Raw genomic sequence first — 20763 nt, forward strand, 5'->3', positions numbered from 1 at the left:
AGCTTCCTTCCACACATTGAGAAAATGGCTACCACCCTTTCATCACATTGATGGTCTTCATATTTGTTGAAAGCATCCGTTGTAGGCTCTGAATGATTGATAATCCCTTTCAGAGGCTGACTGTCATTGAGATGCTGATTCAACTGAGCTCTGTTTCCCTTCATTTCCGTATCAGCTGTATAGCTTCATTGATCGCAGGGATCAAGGGTTTCTTGTTCTGTGGCTCAAACCGAAGAATGAAAAATTAAAGGGACGATTCATCCATATCACAATTCCCAGATTTAATGAATTGGCTGCTGCTTCTGTTGATGGTTGAATATTCATTGCCTGCTGGCATCATTGACTGGGTGTCAGAAACAGTTACTCGTGCTGTAGGACTCTGCAGTAGAACTTCAAAAGAAGATACTTTATGGTTTTGCTGGCAGAAGGTCCCAGGTTCAGTCCCTGACATCTCCAGCTAAAAGGCCCACAGGGCAGCTGTTGGGGAAGACTTTTATCTGAGACTTTGGAGCATCACTGGCAGTCAGAGTAGAAAAGCAAGATGGAAGAACAGTCTGATCTGGTTGCACAGTAGATGCCCAGCAGAATCCAAATCCCACTTCATAATTTTCAATATGACATATTATGTTCACTGCTAGTCCTACTCTGAGCAAACCCAGTTAATGGATATGAGTAAGAGAGTCAATGTGGTGTAGGTGGTTAGAGTGTCAGACTAGTAACTAACAGACCAGGGTCCGTGTTAAGTTGTGGGTGAACATATCAGATGACACAGCGATTCTTCAGACAGCTCTTGTTTATTCACAGGCCAGAACAGAACTGAACTGAAGGGTTCCGTCAGCCTGCTTATATAGAGCTCCAGTACAACGTAACTGTAACAATTTTCTAAAACTATCCAAACACTGAATGTCACTTTTGATCCCTTATTTGCATAACTATCTACAGTATCCCCCTGCTGGCCCAGGGTGAGAACTTCAGTACATAACAGTCCAAATCCTCATTTGGCTATAAGAATTTCACTAGGTGGCCTTGGGCCAGTCATTGCCTCTCAGCCTAACCTACACTACCTTGAGCTCCTTGGAGAAAAAGATGGGATATAAATGCAATAAACAGGTAAAAATAAACTATGACTTTGTTCACATTCCTGTGATTTTCTAGTCCATGGTTTTTAATTTCCATTCAGATTACTTTGCTACGAGATACCACTGCTTGAACCCCCCAGAGTAGCTGGGGAAACAGCCAGATGGGTGGGGTATAAATATATTATTATTATTATTATTATTATTATTATTATTATTATTATTACTACTGCTTAATGTGTTGCTTCTCAAACCAGCTTCAAATTTGTCTCTAGCCAAGATGTGAACATGTTTGAATACAGGAAAGACATCTCTACCCAGCCAATGTCTCCTGGCATGTACACAACCAGAAAAAAATTGCACTCAGTTTTGCCTTCAGCTTGCAATTTACTTGACATCATCCATGCAAAGCAGAGGTGGGAAACCTTTTCAAGCTGGAGGGCCACATTCCCTTCTAGGCAGACTTCTGAGGGCCACATGTCTGTAGTGCATGACATTCAGAGTCAAAAGTGGATGGCTCAAGAGTATAATCTTCACCTTTGTATGGTAGTGTAATTTCTACACTCACACCCCTCTCTATCCTCCATCCAAGCAAACAACAGACATTATCAGAGTTCAAAGTTGATTGATTGAGTTTATTTATATGCCACTTTCCCACAATGAGCTGTGCCCAAAGTCATTTACAGCAAACATTCAAAACATTGAAATACAGTGCACTGGAAATCCAAACATACAAAATGCAGAACATGCCAGTAAATTAAAAAAATAATAATGCATCAACTATTTGGTAAACAAAGAATAAATTCAGTATTAAGAAACAACAAGAATTCAGGCTTAAGAACATAAATTCAAAGCAAATCAAGAGTTAACAAAAAAAAAAAAAAAGTTTCTGGTACAGGTCTTGTTGCACTCCAAGAAGCCTGGATTAAATACAGATAGGTAGCCGTGTTGGTCTGCCATAGTCAAAATAAAAAAATCCTTCCAGTAGCACCTTTAAGACCAACTAAGTTAGTTCTTGGTATGAGCTTTCGTGTGCAAGCACACTTCTTCAGATACACTGAAACAGAAGTTGCCAGATCCTTCTATATAGTGAGAAGGTGGGGAGGGGTATTACTCAGAAGGGTGGTGGGAATGGGAGATTGGCAGATAGCTGAGATGAGCCTGCTGACGACTCTTAACGACTGTAATAGGTCTTACAGGAAAAGGCAAGGGGTGAGAAGGTGAGAAATGGCTTAGTCATGTATAATGGGATAAGAATCCAATGTCTTTGTTCAAACCAGGTCTCTCCATGGTTTTAAGTTTGGTAATGAGTTGCAATTCAGCAGCTTCTCTTTCCAGTCTATTTCTGAAATTCCTTTGTAGTAAAACAGCTACTTTGAGATCTTGTATAGAATGTCCTGGGAGATTGAAGTGTTCTCCTACTGGTTTCTCTGTTTTGTGATTCTTGATGTCAGATTTATGTCCATTTATTCTTTGGCGTAAGGTTTGGCCTGTTTGTCCAATATAGAGAGCTGAAGGACACTGTTGGCATTTGATGCCATACACAATGTTAGATGATGAGCAATTGAATAGTCCCGAGATGGTATGTGTGATGTTGTTGGGGCCAGTAATGGTGTTGTCCGGGTGTATGTGGCAGCAAAGTTGGCATCTGGGTTTATTGCAGGCTCTGGTGCCAGTGTCCGTGTTAAGTCTGGTTGTAGTATTATTGTGGGTTAGGAGTTGTTTAAGATTGGGTGGCTGTCTATATACAGTCCATTGTATATAGCCAGGCACTACGTTACAGCCGCATCTGTTCCAATTCTACAGACAGAGACTCTCACCTAAGAGATCTACAGCAAACCTTTTCAGAACTAAAATACCCAGCAGATGAAGTTAGACAACAGATCAACAGAGCCAGACTTATACCCAGAGAGAACTTGCTGCAAGACAGACCCAAAAAAGAAAATAACAGAACACCTCTAGTCATCACATGCAGCTCCCAAGTTAAAACAGTACAACGCATCATCAGAGATCTACAACCTCTCCTGGACAATGACAGTTCTCTTTCTCAAGCTCTGGGAGGAAGACCTTTCATTGCCTACAGACAGCCACCCAATCTTAAACAACTCCTAACCCACAATAATACTACAACCAGACTTAACACGGACACTGGCACCAGAGCCTGCAATAAACCCAGATGCCAACTTTGCTGCCACATACACCCGGACAACACCATTACTGGCCCCAACAACATCACACATACCATCTCGGGACTATTCAATTGCTCATCATCTAACATTGTGTATGGCATCAAATGCCAACAGTGTCCTTCAGCTCTCTATATTGGACAAACAGGCCAAACCTTACGCCAAAGAATAAATGGACATAAATCTGACATCAAGAATCACAAAACAGAGAAACCAGTAGGAGAACACTTCAATCTCCCAGGACATTCTATACAAGATCTCAAAGTAGCTGTTTTACTACAAAGGAATTTCAGAAATAGACTGGAAAGAGAAGCTGCTGAATTGCAACTCATTACCAAACTTAAAACCATGGAGAGACCTGGTTTGAACAAAGACATTGGATTCTTATCCCATTATACATGACTAAGCCATTTCTCACCTTCTCACCCCTTGCCTTTTCCTGTAAGACCTATTACAGTCGTTAAGAGTCGTCAGCAGGCTCATCTCAGCTATCTGCCAATCTCCCATTCCCACCACCCTTCTGAGTAATACCCCTCCCCACCTTCTCACTATATAGAAGGATCTGGCAACTTCTGTTTCAGTGTATCTGAAGAAGTGAGCTTGCACACGAAAGCTCATACCAAGAACTAACTTAGTTGGTCTTAAAGGTGCTACTGGAAGGATTTTTTTATTTGGATTAAGTACAGTTCATAAGGAAGGTTACATGACATACAACTGGCATACAGGTTAGATGACATATTGCTGGCTCCCACATCTTTCCTCCAGAGGAGGCTGACAGCAGCAAAAGGCAAATGTTGGGGAGGTCAATGACAATATGTATCTTTCTGGAAGTACCAACTGCTGGTTATGCCTTATTGCACTTATTGCACACATTCCAGCCATGCAAAAGCACTCAAGGAGGGTGCTGAGCATGGACAAATGAGGATAGTCTATTCTGGTCCAGGAATGGCCATTGGCAAAAAACTAGCCTCAACTGGACATAAGCACTCTTGGCCACAGAAGCCACTTGGGAGTCCAGTGATAATGTGGAATTCAGGAGTACTCCTAAACTATGCAACTCTTCCTTTAAGAGGAGCACAACTGCTTTCAGAACTAGTCGTCCATCTAATTCCCTGATGTAGTCATCATTGCTGGACAACTTCTCCTATCATCCCAGGGCACCGGTTGCACTAGTTGGTCTGATGAGAATTGGAGTCCAAAAGATTAGTCAGGTTCTAAGGATGCAACAGCATTACGGAGTCCTTTTTCATTAGTTTTCTTATCCTGTCACACCAATGGGAAGAAGGATAGCAAATTTCGTGATGATGCTTAGAATATACTTGAGCATGGTTGTTGCTGAAATGGAAGAAACAAGGTTGGAAATGATACAAATAATCTACAAAGCATGACTGATTTGCTTCATGTCCCTAAAGTTAAAAGGACTGCAGTCTAAAACAGACTGTAAATTATTCTGTAGTTCCAGGTCAAACTCAGGACCCCTGTAAAACCAACAGAGAGAAGACAAATGAGGATTGTCACCGAATGACTAATGAGGACTCTCGAGGCAGCTCAAATACTGAAAAGAAGAGTAGGGTTTATCCTTGCTTCACACATCCCCACTCCCTATATGTACACCTAATTAAAAACAATCAAATCCTGGGTAGAGAAAATGAGAAGCAAAGAACAAATCAGAGAAGCTCTAACAGGAAATAAAATAACTTGGTTTAACAGTATACAACTGGAGCAATGGACAAAGAAGTGGTTAAGGGAAAACAAGAACTGCAAAGAATATACAAAATTTGAAGAAAAAAAAAGATTATAAAAGAGGGGCTCTCTGGCCTTTTTCTAGTCTGTCAGCTGTCCGGGACAGAGCCCTACTCAGTTGTGAAATTCTCCCCCTGGGAAGTCTATGTGGCCCCATCATTTATTTGTTTATCAATTATAAATATTACTCTGCTCTGCGTTTCCTTATTAAATATTGTCCTATCTTGATATTTAAGCTGCTGCAGTTTTCAAATTGTTTTCAAATCTGATCATGTTTCTTTTGTGTTAATAATGAATAATGATGATACCTTGGAGTCAGTGGGATTTGGCTATGCTATGATGCCCGATGCCAAATCAAAGTGAGGGCAGGCAGCATTGCTCGCACTCTGATATGACTTGCTGACATAGGAACCAACTCCTAGGGGACAAGGTCCCTTTGCCCTCCCCCAATAAAATATTTGAGGGGGCAGCCCCCATTGATGTACATTGCCATCCAAATAGTGTGTGTGCGAGCTTCATCATGTGGTCGATTCACTGGTCAACAACAAATTTGTTGTCTGCGTTTTTTCAGTTGATTTAGGATGAATCTGATGCGCTGAATCCAAAAATCACATTGGTTTTGCTCAATCAGGTCAAGTTTTTGAGCTATGGCCACATGTCGTTATTTTACGTTTTTGTTCACATGTACGCTTGTGTGGAGCATTTTAGAAGAAGTTGGTGGGGGTAAAATGCCATGTCAAATAATTGTTTTGATTGGAAATGATTATTTTAATGACAAGAAGTATTCCGGTCCGATAGTTCTGGGTGATTATGTCGAAAAGGGATCAGTTTGAAGTCATAAAACCTCGAAATCTTCCATAAATTGGTGTGGCAAAGCATAAAGTTGGGGGATCAAAACTAAGTTAATGGGGCAGCCGCCCCACGAAGTGTATAGGAAACTCCACCCACGCATGCGCCAACTTATGACTAATTTGCAGAAAGCGATCACTGAAATGTGTTCTGCTACACAATGGCAACCAGTTTACCTCTATACCCCTGGCTCACTCGAGTACACTGAAGGAGAACTATGAAGCGGTGAAGTATGTGCTGGAGAAAATTGGTTATGATCAGCATAAGTGGTTTATTTGTGTTAACCTGAAGATGGTGAACTTTTTGTTGGGACAACAGTCTGGCTTCACCAAGTACCCATGTTTTCTGTGCATGTGGGATAGTAGGGACCGTGCTCAGCATTACACGAAGAAGGACTGGCCTGTGTGGGAGGAATAGGTGCCTTGCAAAGAAAGGAACGTCATCCACGACCCTCTGGTGGACAGAGACAGAATACTCTTCGCATCGCTGCACATCAAGCTCGGCTTAATCAAGCAGTTCACCAAGGCTCTGGACAAGGATGGTGACTGCTTCACTTACTTGTGCCAGGCTTTTCCAGGATTGACCATGGAGAAGTTGAAAGCTGGCATCTTTGACGGTCCTCAGATCCGTCAGCTCATCAGAGATCCAGAGTTCGGAAACTCAATGAACGAAGTGGAACTGGAAGCGTGGAAGGCATTTGTTCTGGTAGTGAAGAACTTTCTTGGCAACAATAAGGCCGGAAACTACGCAGAACTTGTCAACAACATGCTGACTGCTTTCAGAAACCTGGGCTGCAACATGAGTGTCAAGATGCACTACCTATTTTCACATATGGACCGGTTTCCTGAGAACCTGGGTTCAATGAGTGATGAGCAGGGGGAGAGATTCCATCAGGACATGAAAGAGATGGAGACCAGGTATCAGGGTCACTGGGACGCAGTCATGATGGCTGACTACTGTTGGACTCTGAAGAGAGACCTCCCTGCCACTGAGCATTCCAGGAGTTCCAAGAAACGGAAGTTCAAGCCCTGAAGTTTGAAAAATGGTGAAGCAACATGCAATTTACGTGTATTTATCTTTATCAATGCCCACCATTCAGTTTATAGTAAACATGACCTGATGGAGAGAAACGGATGCCATTTCCTGATTCAGCAGTGCAAAAATACCCTAAATCAGTTCTAGAAATCTAGACAACATTCAAAAAGTAAAAAATTGTTGCCCAGTGATGTGGAGCAAGGCACACACTTCCAATATGTTATTCAAATTGGCACCCCACCTGCTGATGTTGTGGGCCAGGGAGTCTCCCCTCTCCAGAAAGATGTCACTACTGGAGTCTCTTCTGCTGGAGCTGCTTTCCACTCTTTTCAAAACCCTGCAGTGAGCTTTCCCCTTCTTAGGGAACAGTGTGTGTGGAATCAGGAGCCTGTAAGAATTCACTGAAACGTCATTTGAGTGGAATGCTTGAGGAGGTGCAATTCATTTTCAGGATGAGCGGTTTTCTGCCCCACCCATTCCTAGTCACCTGTCCGGGTCACATCAGGCCTCTCCATCTACCCAGCCCACCTTTTCATTTGAAGATGAAAATGACTGCCATTAGTTTAGAGCTGCTCTCTCTATCTCCTCCAATGGCTTGGACAATGGCACAGGAGGGATTTTAGTTTCATAAATATGATGATAGAAAACTCGACTATAGGTCTCCAGTGAGCACTTCCCACCATACACTCAGGAGCTCTCGTTTTCAACAGTGATGACAATTAGTTCTGCCTAGTGTTCCTAATTGAAGACAGATTGAAACCTTTGTATGTGTGTGATGGCCTGGGAATCCGATTCAGAGGCTGAACCTGAGGGATCCCAGCCTGCACAGGAGTCCCCGCTTCCAAGGCTGGCTGAGCTGGGGCAGGGGCTTGAACCTGAAGGGCCCTCACCTGTGCTGGATCCTCAGGAGCAGACACCAGCTGAATCCTCTCTGGCTCCGGAGGTGATCGAGGACCCATTGCCTGCAGGTGCTCCTCTCCCAGCCCTGTCAGGGGAAGGTGAGGTTGCCTCTGGGTCCAGTAACCCTCCAGCCTCTCCCAAGCTGCAGAGGCTCAGGGCAGAGAGGCGGAGGGAACTAAGTTCTCACAGGAGGAGTGCTCACCTTAAGGCCAGGAGAGGCGGGTCACCTGTGGGCTGGGACCGCCCTATGCCTCAGAGGCGATAAAGGTCAGTCAGCCCAGTCTTAGGTTGCGGGAGCAACATCGTAGGAAACCTGATCCTGCCAGCACCCTGTCCTGCTCTTCCAGGGTTCCTGACCATGCCCAGCTCCTTGCCTTGGACCCCGCTTCGCCCTTGACGGACAGCCTCGACCTAGGACCAGAGTCAGACCATGCCGCACTGTAACCTCCCGCCCGGGACCAGCACAATGTGTGTGTGTATGCGCTCTCTCTCTCTCTCTCTCTCTCTCGTACATCAGGATGTTGAATAGATCTAGTATGATAGCTCTGCCTCGCAAATTCCTACATCTACCTGCTAAATGTGACCAAATCGTTGTTGTTGTTATTTAGACTTGTTAGTCGTTCATTGCCTAAAGATCTCAAAGTGGCTTATAAGTCAAAAGAAAGTAATTCTTCATGCTGTGTAGAGCTAAATGATGGAATTCACTCCCACAAGAGGCTGCCATGACCACCAACTTGGATGGTTTTGAAAGCAGATCAGATAAATTTATGGAGGGGATGGCTAGCAACAGCAACTAACCCCAATAGTTATGTTCTACTCCCACTATTGGAGGCAGTATGCCTTTGAATCACAGTGGCTGGGAATCACATTTAGGGAGAGAGCTGTTGGGCTCACGATACGTTCGTGGGCTTCTCAAAGGCATCAGGTTGGCGACTCTGAGAAGAAGATGATGAACTCAATGGGTCGTTGATGTGACCCAACAGGCCTCTCCTTATGTTTTTTATGTGCCTCCACCTGCATGCATCAAAGATGCTCCACCTCTTATCGTTACATGATTGCAGGGATTCACTCTCCTAGATGCCATAGTCACTTTTGATGGAGTGGCAGACTGGAATTGCTAACCACCTTGAACATTTTTTTTTGGGGGGGGGGGAAGGACAAAGTATCTCCCCCCCCCCCCAAATCAATACATGCATTTTAACCTGTCTTTGCTTTCAACTTTCTGACGAAAGCAGTGTTGTGGGGGGGTCTGTATACCCAAACATATGTTAGAAACATCTAACTCCCAGGTGATGGCCCACAAGAGGTTCCCACCTTTGCTGAAACTAAGCCAGGGAACCACAGGCATGCTTTTTCCATGATGGAATTAAGGGTGGGATTTAAATGTAAAAAGAGAAAGAAAGGAAAAGAAAACAAGAAGGAATGAAATAAGATGGTTGATTCCAGTGGGGTGTTTTGTCCTATGAAAATGTGTATATACAGTGGTAAAGGTAAAGGTAAAGGGACCCCTGACCATTAGGTCCAGTCCTGACCGACTCAAGGGTTGCAGCGCTCATCTCGCTTTATTGGTCAAGGGAGCTGGCGTACAGCTTCCGGGTCATGTGGCCAGCATGACTATGTCAGAAATCAAGCCTTTATCAGGAGAAACTGGCAACTCTCCCAGGCACCCGGCTTGGTCTCCTGTTGACCTCCCTGTCTGCATTCCCCAGCAGGATACAGGCTAGGTCGCGATAGGCGATTCTTCTCGGCATGAGAAGAACACACCCCCTCTTCCCTGCCCCCCCCCGGCAGGGGAAAGAAATAGACAGAAACGTATTTACATTCCTTTATTTCTGTCTTTGCAGCATTACAAAAGCATGACTGCTCTCTTCAAGCTCCAGCAGTCGAGAGAACAAACACTTCCTGTACTTCCTGTACAAGAGCAAAAGGAAGAGCTCATATTACACTCTGAGCTAATTCCGGTGCATTGCCCTGTGAATTGACTGTTTCCCACGGAACAGTCCTAACATTGCATCATGTGCTGTTTTCAAGCTAGCAGCTCGTGGCTGCATTGCTTCTATATTGTAACAGACTAAGCCGCTTCTGGCAAACCAGAGCAGCACACGGAAATGCTGTTTACCTTCCCACCAGAGCAGTACCTATTTATCTACTTGCACTTTGATGTGCTTTCAAACTGCTAGGTGGGCAGGAGCTGGGACTGAGCAATGGGACCTCACCCTGTCGTGGGGATTCAAACCGCCAACCTTCTGATCAGCAAGTCCTAGGCTCTGTGGTTTAACCCACAGTGCCACCTGCGTCCCATATACAGTGGTACCTCGGGTTAAGTACTTAATTCATTCCGGAGGTCCATTCTTAACCTGAAACTGTTCTTAACCTGAAGCACCACTTTAGCTAATGGGGCCTCTGGCTGCTGCCACGCCGCTGGAGCACGATTTCTGTTCTCATCCTGAAGCAAAGTTCTTAACCCGAGGTACTATTTCTGGGTTAGCGGAGTCTGTAACCTGAAGCTTATGTAACCTGAAGCTTATGTAACCTGAAGCTTATTTAACCTGATGTACCACTGTAAATACAAAACATTATATCTATATCTATATATCATCTATATCTATATATCTATATCTATATCTATATCGCAAGAAGAATAGCAAGGGATCACAATAAGAAATATTGAGTGGGAGCATAAAATGTTAAGTAAATGGGATTTCACTCCAAAAGCAAACCCTTCTACTGCAGCACCCTGTAAAACAGATCTTATCACTTTGCTAGAATAACACAAAACTAAGGTTACCTATCAGGTTTCTCATTTATTCAGCAACATCTATTTTAATAACTTCTGATTTTTAAAAGATTAATTTCTAACCTCCAGTGGGATGCACCAGTTAACCTCTTGGCGTACAACAAATGTGCTTCCATTAAGCTGAGTGTTTATTAACATTGCCCCAATTAAGCAGCAGTCATTGACACCAGTTGACTTTACCCCGCAGGAGTCACTCGGCAGATGTCCCAGCAGACCACCCGCCTCTTTGATGGATCATCCTGTTTAGGACAGACTATACTATATGCACGATATTTGCAGAGGAATTTAAAGGTGCTTCTTCCTGAAGTGCCTTCTAGCAACTGGCAGCACATCAGTGTCACATCCAAATGATGGATCTTAGCAAACAGCCATCATTGCAGCTCCAAAACAAAGCAATTTCAGAAAGAAAACAGAAGTGTGCAACAATGTTCGCAAGACAGGAGGCTCCGGGGGACAATTTAAAGGCCCCTCTCTTGTCCCTGAGGGCTGTAACCACGAGGACTATGAAATTAATGAAGCTTAAGCTTCTAGGCCCCTAATCTCAGAAGGGGCCCAGAAGTAACTTTAGTTCACATTGCTTAATTTTTTGGGTCTAGCAGACCTCATTTGAGTGGCACAACTCAAATGGATCATATTTTTGTTGTATATATTGCAACAATCCCAAAAGTTTGACAGTCAGTAGCACAGATGTTGTAAAGGTGTGGTGGTTTGTCGTAGAACAACCCCATTGAAGACGATAACAGTGGTTATCCAGATCTTGTTGCTGGTTGTGAAGGTTGTGAAGACCCACAGTTCAGAAATGTGGGTCCACCACTGAGGGTTATCCATTTCTTTGGAGCAAGGGTGGGGGGATTTGTGTCTCTCCAGATGTTGTTGGATGTCAATGGTGATGGATGATGGGAGTTTCAGCCTGGCAACATCTAGAGGTTTCCCAACCCTTTCTTGAAGGGAAGGGAGGTGTTACATTTCTGAATTTGTTATTTTTTTCACTTTGGTCTTCACAGCCAGAAGCATCACTGAGAAACAACAACACTGGATGGAGTGAGCATTTCATAGATGCCCCTTTGATGCTTTTCCTGTGACGCTCCAGATGTTGTTGGGTACCAATTCTGATCATCTCCAGCCAGCATAGTCAGTGTTTAGGGATTATGAGCATTACAGTCCAGCTGGAGGGTCACCAAGGAATAAGTGGGTAGAGCCATGGATGTGACTTTCAGGCATGCAAAAGCCAGAGGGTTCTCCACCTACCCACACACTTGCCCATCCTAAGTTGAGAAGAAGAAGAGGAGGAGGAGGAGGAGGAGGAGGAGGAGGAGGAGGAGGAGGAGGAGGAGTTTGGACTTGATATCCTGCCTTTCACTCCCCTTAAGGAGTCTCAAAGTGGCTAACAATCTCCTTTCCCTTCCTCCCCCACAACAAACACTCCATGAGGTGAGTGAGGCTGAGTGACTTCAGAGAAGTGTGACTGGCCCAAGGTCACCCAGCAGCTGCATGTGGAGGAGCGGGGAAGCGAACTCGGTTCCCCAGATTACGAGTCTACACTCTTAACCACTACACCACACTGGCTCTCCAGCTGAGGGGAAGCAAGAGGCACTATTGCAGTTCAAGAACATATTGAGGCAGGCAAAAGTATATGGGAGAGAGCTGAGCAGGGTCTGTGCTAGGTGTGGCCTAGGAGAGGGAGGATGTGCTCTGAGCAGGGGACATGTTGTTGGGGGAAGAGTTCCAAAGGCCAAATAGAGATGTATAAATGCAGACATAGACTGATAGATGTAAACATGTAAAGTCACATGATGTCCCCTCAGAAATTATTCTGGGACAGATCTAGAAGCAAAACTCAATCAGCCAGAAGCAGGTTAGAAAAGAAACACCACTGTTTATCAAAAGATATGGAAAAAGCAACTGCCATTAACCGATGGAGAAAAGAGGAGACATGCACACAACACCTCTGTCTGTTTCGCTGCTTGTTTTGAACCTGAAATTTCTCCTGCATATAAATTGCAGCAAATTGCTATCTGGGAAGAACCTGCTAGCAAAAATCTAATTAGCAGTGACATTTGACTGGAAAGGTACACTTGCTTTAATTAAAATCAACAGAAACGGCATTATCTGCCATTTTATGTAAACACAGCTCATTTTCTTAATCAGGCCTGCCTCTTTCCCCAATTATGTTTTTCAAAACATGTATCTGTTGGAAAATAAACTGTACAAATATTTGCAGCCAGATCATATCCAGTGTATTACTGTTGACATCTCCATAGGATTTAGCTGACACTCTTTAGGATCTCAGCCAGACCTGGTACCAGCATCTAGCACAGGAGGGCAACTGCTGGGGGCCATGAAACCCAGCACAAACTTCCTCCAAAATCTCCCCCCAAAACAGATTTCTAAGGGTCTATTGCTCTGAAGAGAAGTACCAAGCTTGGTGTCTGTCATGCCTAAGTCTGTCCAGACACTGAGTCCTCAGAAGAAGAACCAGAAACCCCACAAGTTGAAGACCTTGGGGAGCAAGCACATTCCCATAGAACCAGTGGTGAGGATCCCCTTGAGAGACCCTTTGGGGGGAGGCCCCCTGAAGACCCCCTGGATATGTCAAAGAGGCAGAATCACAAACCCACACACTGTCCTGAGGAACGCCAGTGCCCAAAGGTCTGGTCCAGAGCAAAAAACCCAATGACCTAGCACATGTCTACGGACCCAGAGTCATCACCTACCTTGGGAGCAAGGGATTTCTTTGTGTGCAATTAATCTCCAAAACTTCTTCACCACCACCAGCAGCTGTGGCTAGGATATAAGCTATGAGACCAGAGTATATAAGGTCTCCCTCTTGAGCCTTCCAGTTGCTGGAAGCGACACAGATACCTGGCTCCTACATCCTAAATGGTTTTCCTGTCTTCTTGAGTTGCACCTTGCCTGGACTTGGTGTGACATTGATCTTGGACTGTTACCTGATTTTGTCAGTGAGCCATATTTTGGACCTGAACTGATTCCCCATGCTTGACCCTGGATTGTTTGGACTGCACTGAACTGCCAGACCTGCTCGCCTTGGTGAGTGTTTTGGTCAAGAGCCTTATACTTCTTGGGACTGGCACCTGGGGCCACCCATTAGAACATGGTCGTGTCTACACAATGCCTCTGGGTTATGTATCCTATGTCATCTTACAGAGGCATTTTGGGAAGCTCAAGATGGTGGCTGCTGCTTTGCCTGGCACACTGGGAAGAGAAGAACTGTGCATTGCTGTCTTTTCCTGTTGCTCCCATATACTGAGATAGACCATTGGCCAATCTAGCCCACTGCTGTCTACACTGACTAGCAGCTCTACATGCTTTCAGTCAGGGGATAATCTTAGCCTCTACTTGGAGATGCTGGGATTGAACCTGGGACCATCTGCATGCAGAGCACATGCCCTATTACCAAGTGAAGGGTTGCTGCTTAATTTAATGCTTCCTCATAGGACAAAATCTCCCCACACTTTCAGAAACCAGCTTCTCATGAAGAAGACTAGCCTTGTACCATCTCTTCGTGTGATTCTGCTACCTATTTTATCCCACATTCTCTGCTTCTTTTTTAACCCCATCTTTTGGACAGCAGCTTACAAGAAAAGCAGGCAATTATTTAATGCTTCTTAGCAATAAAAATATATAAATCCCATTTAAAACAGATCAATACAACCAGTTCAAAAGCAGGGGAAAAGAACTATCCATCATACCTTCAAAAGACTGATGCAAGGGGAAAAAACACACAATTAAGTACCATAACTCACTTTCTGAAAGTCATCAAGGGACAAGTTTTGGATATATTGAAGCAGACAATTCCAGAAAATGAGTACAGCAGCCAAAAAGACACCCTCTCACACATATATATATATTTTTGCTAGAGGCTGAGAATGATTTTGGATCTTTTTCGGTGTATGTGTGTGTGTTCAGGAACAAATCATCCCCAGATCAGAAATCACCACGTCATTTACAGTGGTACCTTGGGTTACAGACACTTCAGGTTACAGACTTCGCTAACCCAGAAATAGTGCTTCAGGTTAAGAACTTTGCTTCAGGATGAGAACAGAAATCATGCTCCGGCGGCGCGGCAGCAGCAGGAGGCCCCATTAGCTAAAGTGGTGCTTCAGGTTAAGAACAGTTTCAGGTTAAGTACGGACCTCCGGAATGAAATAAGTACTTAACCCGAGGTACCACTGTAATTCTGAAGCCAACCTTCCTCTAAATTTTGCCTTCCTCAGCATTTTCTCATCTACAAGAACTCTCCTTCCTCTCTCATTCTCACCTGCACGGAAAAGAGGGATTCTCATGAACCTCCAGAAAGCTCATTGGGTCTTCTCAGCTAGATGACCCCCCCACACTGATGATGTGCTGGGTAATCAGCTCTGATGGTAAGAGCTTTTTGACAGTGGAACAGTCAGCATTGGTAGGTGGTGAACTCTCATTCATTGGAGCTTTTAAGCAGAGGATGGATGGTCATCTGCCAGTGATTCGTTAGTTGTGATTCTTGCATTGCAGGGGTTGGACTAGATGACCCTTGGGGTACCTTCCAACTTGGCAATTCTGTGACTCTACGGTGGTCACACATCCCGCTGATCAAGCATTTGGCAGCAGTAGAAGGGGCCATAGGTGCACAACAAAATATGTGTGCAAGGCAGAGAAAGGGAACCTACAGTGGTGCCTCGCAAGACAAAATTAATCCGTTCCGCGAGTCTCTTCATCTTGCGGTTTTTCCGTCTTGCGAAGCACGGCTATTAGCGGCTTAGCAGCTTAGCAGCTATTAGCGGCTTAGCGGCTTTAAGAAAAAGGAAACAAACTCGCAAGAACTCGCAAGACGCTTCGTCTTGCGAAGCAAGCCCATAGGGAAATTCGTCTTGCGGAACGACTCAAAAAACACAAAACCCTTTCGTCTAGCGAGTTTTTCATCTTGCGAGGCATTCGTCTTGTAGGGCACCACTGTATATTCCTTTCATCATCCCTGATGACACTGGCTGAGACTGATGGAAGTTGGGAGTCCAACAAAATCTGAAGGGCTCCATGTTTCCCTGTCTTAGCAACATGGCTCTGATCCAGTTTCTGTACCCTACATATCTGCTTTGGGATGTCAGGTGATCTGATCCTGGATAGTCTATCTTCTCTAAGATATGCAGAAATGACGATGGTGGCAATCATGCCTGCAGTACATGAGACCCACCAGGGACGCAGGTAATGCTGTGGTCTAAACTACTGAGCCTCTTGGGCTTGTCGATCAGAAGGTCGGAGGTTCGAATCCACATGACGGGGTGAGCTCCCATTGCTCTGTCCCAGCTCCTGCCACCCTCGCAGTTTGAAAGCACACCAGTGTGAGTAGATAAATAGGTACCACTCTGGTGGGAAGGTAAATGGCGTTTCTGTGCGCTCTGGTTTCCATCAGAAGTGGTTTAGTCATGCCGGCCACATGACCCGGAAAGCTGTCTGTGGACAAACGCCGGCTCCCTCGGCCTGAAAGTGAGATGAGCGCTGCAACCCCATAGTCACCTTTGACTGGACTTAAACATCCATGGGTCCTTTACCTTTACCTTTTTACACGTGACCCACCAAGCCAAACACCGTAGACAGCCTTGTATTTGTGCTTGCCAGGAGCTTTGGTAACCCATGTGTTTCTGCAGTGAGCAAGGCCAGGAGCCTTATTAAGACCCTCGGTGAAGACCTGGTGTATACAGAGCTACATTTGAGACCAGGGTCTCCAGTTTGGTGGCTCATCCCAAAACTTTTGAAAATGAGAATTAGAGGATGGTCTCTGCGCACACAGAGAGCACCTATGCTTTTGACTGCCCTAAAGCAGCCATCATTCAACCTCTTCAGAATCTGATATTAGTAGAAATGGGCATGGTGTCTCTCTAGGCCTGAACATTGGCATTTTGGTTATACATTTTTTTAAAAAGAAATTAGCACAGTGTAGATCAAGAGTATCTAATTTGTGGCATACCTCAGATAAGAGTCCAGTTTCCATTCAACTCAGTTGCTGGATTCTGTCAGGAGTGCAGCCTACACTCTAGTAGGACCCTGGCAGAGACACATGCCCGACTGGCATGTTCTCTCCCTCCTGGTCAATCGTTCGGGAGCTTCAAAAGCTTTCTTCTGCCCGAACATCACAACGACAGATGCCAACCGGCACCGGCACACTTAGGGATCCACAGAGTTTGCACAGTTGTGTAACAGAACCCCAGCAACTCAGCATTTTGGCTAATCTACTTTATTTACATATAAACACACACAGAGCACTGCAACAAGGCTCCCTCTCTCTCTAGCATCAGACAGCAAAGAGAAAAAGAACAAAGAACAACAGTCCCACTTCACAGATCACAGTAACAGAAACATCCTGTCTCTGTCACTTCCCACTCTGTGGAGTCAAAACATATACCGTCATGTGAAAGACAACAATCCTATAACTGCAATGATGGAGCAGGAATTCTAACAGATTCCACCTCATCTACCTTCAGATGGTATTGGAATCCAACTCTGGTTCATCCTGACAATATGTCAGGACTGATAGTTGTAGCCAAACAACACCTGGAGGTTCGCAAGTTCACTGGTCCCAGTATAGTTCAAAATATAGTTTAGACCTTGATAGGGGTCCTCTTTGTCCTTAGCAACTCTTGGGCACTGAGCATTAGAGGGCTACAAACTCACCATATTTCTCAGAGCTGAAATTGTTTGCCTACAGGACGTGACTTGAAAGATAGTCAGGCCTATTGCTTCATTGGCAAATAACTCAGTGTTAGTAAGCAAAAATCATTCTGCAAATTACTTTTTCCCCCAGTGACTTTCTCTCGGTTTTCCACCTCCCTGTCCCCCCCACCCCCACTTTGGCAAAGCTTATTAAGAAAGATCAGATTGATGGCAGCAGGAAATTGGAAGCTAAATACTCACAAATGTTGACTAATGGCATTTCCCTCTCTCTCGTCCTTTTCCCCTAGCAGAGAGAAGGAAGGTCTTATGCTCCATCCAAAAGCATTAGACAGAATGTCCATCTGTAACACAATAACCTGGGGAATAGCATTTGTTCAATTGCAAAATGTTATCTACACTGCAGGCTATTTCCTATTGTCTTTCATATGGCCATCAGATGTGGAGAGTCAACAGGAGACCTTCTGTACTAGTACTAGTACTGGCTAGCCTGAGCATCTTGTCATCAAGAGCAGCTGCTCCATAGAGTCACCTCACCAGCAAGGCTACCATACAGGATGTTCCTGCATGCCTTAATGCCTCAAAGCCAGGATGTTCCTGACTTTGCTATCTGCTTCTTATCTCCTTGACTTCTGTTCGGTACCTGCCATGGACTGTGCTGCTTGCCCCTGGCCTCTTAGAACATCAACCAGTCCTGGTCATGAAGGATCTGGTTCAGGAAGGGCCATGGTTTGGTGGTAGAACATCTGCTTTGCATGCAGAATGTTCCAAGTTCAATCCCTGATTTCTCAACTTAAAGCCAAGAACGGCTTTTGGGTGAAGTCCTGGAGGACCACAGTCAAGCAGTGGAGACCAGGGGTAGCCAATGTGGTATCCTCAGATGTTGCTGGATTTCAACTTCCATCAGTCCCAGGCAGCATGGCCAATGGTCAGGGATGATGGGAATTGTCGTTCAACAACATCAGGAGAGCACCAGATTTATTACCACTGGTGCAGACAATACTGAACTAGATGGAGAGCATGCAGAAGGTCCCAGGTTCACAGTAACATAGGAAGTTGCTTATTACTGAGGGGACTTCCGGGTTGGCACCACCGGCAATGGCGGAATTCCTCTGACCGGGAGGAATTTGCCTCGTGGAAATTCGGGTCTGGCCGCCACGGCGAAGGCGGAGACCCACTAAAAATCACAGGCGGGTGAAGCCTGTGAACGTGGGATCCGGCGGGCACCTTTTGTGCCTCCCCTACTTGCGGGGAAACCCGATTTCGGGGATCCGGAGCGATGTGGGGTGAGCGGCGCGGTGCTTCGGATCGACTGCTTTTTCCATGAAGCGAAGCCGCATAGCTGTTGCCGGAGAGCGCTGACTTTTTCCTGTGGACAATTTGATTTTAAAGCAACTACCTGTGAGTAGAGTGAAGAATTGGATTTTTAAATGTTTTGATTTGGCACCGAAACGGGGGAGGTTCAAAACAGGAAGTCCACCTCCTCTTTTTGTAAATAAGACTGAGGCAAAGAGGCTGCAAGCTAAAGTCTTGGAAAGCCCATTGTAAAGGACTAAATTCTCATCAGTAAAAAATATTAAACCCCCCTTGGAAGCAGGAGAAGAGGGGGGAGGCTTTGGATTGTATATTCCTGCAGGAGTGAGTGAGGAAGTTAAAATACCACCGTTCCGAACCTGGAAACGGGCTGCCAGTAAAACCGACGTGCTTTGGAAGGTTCATTGACAGCGAATAGAACGTTCGGTGATAGCTAGCATAAGAGAGATACATTGTTTCTATTGTCTTCGTCTGCACTTAAAAAGGAGTAAAGTAATGAAAAATTGAAACAATCTTACTGAACTTTATTAAAAAAGGAGGAAAGTAACTGAAAATTGAAACTAATTTTGGATTATTGAAACTGTGTTCAAAAGAGGACATACTGACCGATACAAATATAACTCGTTTTCCCCTACTGGAAGCTTTTGAAATTTACTTGATAGGAGCTGGGCTAGGGGATTTTCCAGCTGCAAGATGAGAAAGTGTGAGACTTTGGAATTGACCTTGAATTCTTTAAGTGTTATGGCAAACGGAAAGGAAAAAACAGACGGGATGTCGACAGAGGAGGCCTTAGTGGCTGCATTACTGAAAATAAACGATTCGCTGGAACAACTCCACAAGAAAATAGATGCGAGAAATGTGAAATTGGATGTTGCAAGTTTTGAAATTGATTCAACTGTAGAAAGCTTAAACAACTTGGGACAAAAGGTGAATACCAATTCAGAAACCACTCAGAAACTGACACAGGAATTTACTTCGATACGGCAAACTGCAGATGAAGTCAGGGGAAAAACCCTTGCTGCTGAATCTAAAATAATACAACTGGAGAGGAGAGTTCCATCCATACAAAGACAACTGACATACATTATGATTGAACTTAAAGAAGAACGGATGAATTTGAGGACCAGAGCCCCATCTGAATTGGAAAAGGAAAGCCTGACAGTTTCAGGAGGTGATACTAACATTGGTTGAGAAAGAGAGGTATTTGGGGGTTGACATGACTGTCAAAAATGTGAATCTGCTTAAGGATAACTGTGAAGGATGTTGGATTGAAGAGAAGGGGGATTTGGAAATATGGACAAATCAGAAGTTGTCACTGTTGGGCCGAGTTATTGTGGTGGGGATGAGGGCTGCTGTGCTGTTGGGGATGTTGCTTTTGTTTCAAACACTGCAAGCTTTGGATGGGATGGAGGGTTTCAGGAGGTGGCAGAGGGATGCTTCTAGAGTTGTTTGGCAGGGCAGGAAGCCTCGAGTAAAACTTAAGATATTGATGGATGCCAAAGAAGGAGGAGGACCTGCCCTGCTAGACCTTTAAATTTTGCTGTGAACCATCTGCTTTTTGCTGGTTGAGAGAATGGTTGCTTTCTGAAAACATTGAAGCGTTGGACAATGGCAGATGAAATTGATGGACTATATGGAATTGGCGGAAATGACTGGCAAGATCCGAGACCAGGGTGAAGAGTCGGTGGAAGAAGATTGGAAAAAGTTTAAAGACCATTTATAGAGATATTGTAAAATTAAGGAACGTTAAAAAAATGTTGGAATGAAATTATATGGCTTTAGTAGAAATGTCATAAGGAATTAGGTATAAATAGATTAATAGAAAATTAAAGGAAAAATAAGGTAAGAATGTGTTAAGATAATTATAGGATAGAAAACAGAGTAAGATGGAAAGGAATTGCTGAAACAAATAATAGAAGTGGAATACAAAAAGGGAGGAGGTCGCTGGAAATAAGGGAATGAAATATAAAATATTGAAAATGTTTGAGGTGATTTTAAACTGTTTTTGCTTGTCTTTATTTGTTTATTTGTTTTTTTAGTTCATGTAGTGTTTGTGTATTGTATTTGCATTGTTTTTTCTTTTTCTTTTCTTTTTTCTTTTTTTGTTTGTGTAGAAATGTTAAAAAAGTAATAAATATCATTTTTTTAAAAAAGGAAGTTGCTTATTACTGAATCAAGCCACTGGTTTATTGAGCTCAAT

Source organism: Podarcis pityusensis (assembly GCF_964106645.2).
Source record: "Podarcis pityusensis genome assembly, chromosome: 16".
NCBI classification, from domain to species: domain Eukaryota; kingdom Metazoa; phylum Chordata; class Lepidosauria; order Squamata; family Lacertidae; genus Podarcis; species Podarcis pityusensis.